The sequence below is a fragment of the Mastomys coucha genome, unplaced genomic scaffold, assembly GCF_008632895.1.
Source record: "Mastomys coucha isolate ucsf_1 unplaced genomic scaffold, UCSF_Mcou_1 pScaffold2, whole genome shotgun sequence".
In the NCBI taxonomy this organism is placed as follows: Eukaryota; Metazoa; Chordata; class Mammalia; order Rodentia; family Muridae; genus Mastomys; species Mastomys coucha.
Window position 1 is genome coordinate 4,140,517 of NW_022196902.1, and position 4,328 is coordinate 4,144,844.

General features: G+C 40.4%; 1 pseudogene across 1 annotated transcript; it reads left to right on the top strand.

Annotated features, from left to right (window-relative positions):
- Positions 1 to 344: 344 nt before the first annotated feature.
- LOC116097675 lies at positions 345 to 946 on the top strand (annotated as a pseudogene). Its single transcript, XR_004121514.1, has one exon. The product of XR_004121514.1 is annotated as a 60S ribosomal protein L18a pseudogene (transcript).
- The last annotated feature ends 3,382 nt before the right edge of the window (positions 947 to 4,328 follow it).

The window sequence follows — 4,328 nt, forward strand, 5'->3', positions numbered from 1 at the left end:
CAGACCAGCCTCCAAGGAGGAGTTCCCACACACTCTCCTCCTCCATCCTCCAGGGAGGAGATCCCACACTCTCCTCATCCAGCATCCAGGAAATGCCACATGCTTCCGGTCATCTTCCCTTGGAAGTAAATGGACTTATTCATGTTCCTTGGCTTTTGTTTGTTCTTTTCTATACAATTGGAACACTGTTAGAGGGAAAGTGGAGAAAAACAAAGTAAATCCGCTATCCTTTACCATGTTCTGGTTCCTAATTTCTTCTAAATGCAGCAAAAGCGAGGCCTGCAGATGTAATTGCCCGTAACTCTATAACTCGGAGCATTTGCATTAAAAATTCAGTAGGTTGCCTTTTGTGACTGGCGGTGGACAAGCGCACAGAGCCATGAAGGCGTCGGGCACGCTTCGGGAGTACAAGATGGTGGGGCGCTGCTTGCCAACCCCAAAATGCCACACACCACCACTGTACCGTATGCGAATCTTTGCACCCAACCAGGTGGTGGCCAAGTCCCGCTTCTGGTACTTTGTGTCGCAGCTGAAGAAGATGAAGAAGTCATCTGGGCAGATTGTGTACTGCGGACAGGTGTTTGAGAAGTCACCCCTGCGAGTGAAGAACTTTGGCATCTGGCTGCGCTACGACTCCCGCAGTGGCACACACAACATGTACCGGGAGTACCGGGACCTGACCACCGCTGGTGCAGTCACACAATGCTACCGAGACATGGGTGCCAGACACCGTGCCCGTGCGCACTCCATCCAGATCATGAAGGTGGAAGAGATTGCAGCTAGCAAGTGCTGCCGGCCAGCTGTCAAGCAGTTCCACGACTCCAAGATCAAGTTCCCATTGCCCCACCGTGTGTTGCGGCGCCAGCACAAGCCACGCTTCACCACCAAGAGGCCCAACACCTTCTTCTAGACACAGAGAACAACTGAATAAAAACTTCAGACTGTCCTTGCTTTACTTCGGTGTCCCTGGAGAGGTCCCTAACAACGCGCTGGCCCTGTCCCCCAGCTTTGGCTCAGTGGCATCTTTCCATCGTTGTGTATCCCAGTTAAATTAACTTAAACACTGAAAAAAAAAATTCAGTAGGATGAAATAAACATGGGGCTAAAGGTCAGGGCTGATTCTTCTCCAACATGGTCATCGACACACCTGGGAAAATAGGCAAACAGTTGAGTTTTGGGTTCTCCAGGTACAAAGCCAGAAAGTTGGATTAGATAATCTAATCAGAAAATCTAATGATACATTATTTTTATGGCAGGACTTAAATTCTGTGATTTTTATTATATACATGCTCACCATACTTAGTTCCACGCTGATTTTTTCTCAACATAAAATGGAAATTAAATATCAAGATTGATATTTTCTTTTGTCGTTAATTCTTACATTCAAATTATATAATCTAGTTAACATGAAACAGCTACTGGCTTATCTGTAAGTGCTGAATTTTATCAAGAGTCAATACCTAGAGTAATTAGAAATTCTGGATGTTGAGTTTCTCATGAAGTGGATGCATTAAAATCTATTTATTATTCATCTTTGCTTTGCCCTGATTAACCCACCTCATGTCTTATTATCATAATTAGTTCTAATTTTCTCATTCTTTCCTAGCTGAATAATCTTAATAAACATTTGGGGAGAGCATTAAAGAAACTAGTATTTTCATAAGAAAAAGATAAATATGATACACTCAATCATTATTTTTTCTGGAATACAAAGCATAGATAATGATCAGCAATTTTTCATTTCCACAAAAGGGGGGGAAAACTGAAACCAAAAGAAATGTTATAATTAACAAGAGAAAGTTATGGTCATTTTTTTCTCTCTAGAGTTTGATACTGAAAAAAATTACCAAAGCCTGTGTTTTTGGTATAACTTGAAAAGATAAGAGATATGTGTGAGATGGTTCAGTTAAAGGGCCACTTGAAAGTGAGATAGGAAATTGGTTTCTCTTGAGCTAGTAATGGTTCCTTTTGATTGTCAATTTGGATTGAAAGACATCTACATTAGCCAGGCACAGTTCTGTGTGTGACTCTGAGGGTCCTTCCAGAGAACATGTGGTACAGAAACTTAGAGAGCGATCTGCCCTTTGTTGGAACATCAAGCCAATTGTCTGGGGTCAAAACTCAGCAGAGGTAGAGACAAAGGCAGCCCAGCAGTGCCTGCACATTCCACAGGCCAGTACATCTATTCCAGCCACCACCACCTGGAGGCATCTACCCCCTTTAATTTGCAGTTTGTTGAGCTCATCAGTTTCCAGGTTCTCAGGATTCCCATTGTACAAGTAGCTATTTGCCTCCAGAGGTGCAAGACCACACACATACACACACACACACACACACACACACACACACACACACACGTATTCTACTTGCTTTGCTCTTCTAGATAGCCACCAAATAATGCAATTCTATTTGCAAAGATATGTGGTAACTATTACTTCACCAGCTCTAAGTCTCTACATCCAAATTCATACGTAATCAAGAACACCTGTCCAACCATTTACTTCTACAAAAGCAGGGACCTTATTTTTGAGTAGGTGCCTGAAATAAGGATGTTAAACATAGTTCTCACTAGGCTATAACCAAGCTCTGTCATATGAATCGTGTAAATTTGCCCCAAGGAAATCTGGAGCAGCGCTATTTCTGTTATAACATCACCATGGTGAAGGTCCTGAAACTTCTCCGTGCCTTGGTTGGGATTGTAGAAACACTAGGAGAGGTTTACAACTGCTGCCTGCAACTAGAAGATGGGCTAAGACTTTATAAATAATTCTTATTTATAAGAATTCAGTAACTAGTAATTTTAATAATGACTGGACATTAGCATATTTGCACATTCTCTCATGCCAAAAACTTGTCTGGCGCTACATAATTCGTAAGTGTATGGGTGAGGATTTAAATTTGAGCTCAGATTTTTTTTTTACATCTGAAAGCCATAGAGATGGGAATATTTGTGGGCAGTATTTCTAAAGTAAACTCTGGATAAGGGGTTTTAGCTTCAAGTTTCACCACATTCAAGTATTTGACCCTGTTAAAATGGATAAAAATAAAACTGTTAGAATTTCAAAGTTGTGAAAAACATAAATGTCTTAATAAGTAATAATATTGTGAAAAAAGATAGGTACCTTCACTGTTCAAAGAGAGTGTAGACTGTGTTAGATCCTGCAGCACTTATGCAGACCCAGGAGAGGGGGGAGGGAGGGAGAGAGCGATGTGTCCCTAGCACCTTTATGAAGTTGGGTCCATTTTATGTTAAAAATTAAAAAGTAAAAGGTACTCAAGGGGGTAGGGGAAATATTTGATAATCTTATTCCAGGAAAACCCTCTCCTTCTCAAAAATGACTTAAAACCCAAAAGACCCAGTATGGAAGATTGGTAGATTCACATCTTCTAATTCAAGAAATCTTAATAAATTTAGGCTGGCGAAACTGCTTCAAGCAAATGTAAAGACAATACATTCACTGGAAAGAGAACTGACATTTGTCAGCATCATTTTTGTGTAAAATGTGGAAATGCCTATGGATTGATATAACCCCCCCCCCCGTTTAACCCCCTAACCATGCTATACAATCCCCCATCCAGGTTGGCAAGAGGCATCAAACCAGGTGTCTGTGTTAAGGGATGAGGCACAAAAAATTTCAGGCAAATGATGTCTAGACCCTTACTCCTTACTGAGGAGCTGCTGGCAGGTAATGGCTGGTAGTGGAGGGGTAATCATTATCATTTTAAGAGTTTGGGCACTGATAGGTTTCCCATATGCAAGAACATGTGATCAATACTAACAGAACTTAGTGGATTTTCAAGAGAGAGAGAGAGAGACAGAGAGAGAGCATGAAGTTGGTTGGGAGAATTCTGTGTGGGGAAGTAGTGGCTGTAGATAAGATTTAATACATTGTACTAATTTATAGAATTTTAAAAGAATAAAGAGAATATTATTTAAAAATATGTGTCTATTTTCTGCTTTGATTTTTTTTTCCTGAAGAATATCACATGGGCTTAAGTCCTTGTCCCAGAAGTTCCTAATAAAATTTCACTCTCTAGAGACATGTCATAGAACTGGGTTCTTCCCTTAGGTCCAGAGCTGGTCTAAGCAGCAAAAGTCCCAAGGTTGTGAGAAGGACTCACTCAACAAATTTTCCTTCAGTTTATGTCATAAGTGCTTCATTTGGTTATTCATATAGACATTGGAGGAACTGGTTTATCATCTGCAGTCAGGTACATTTACATCTGAGAAACTTGTCCCTAAGTAATTCTATCACTATATGAATGTTATAGAGTGCACTTGCAAAAGCCAAAATGGATATATATATATATATATATATATATATATA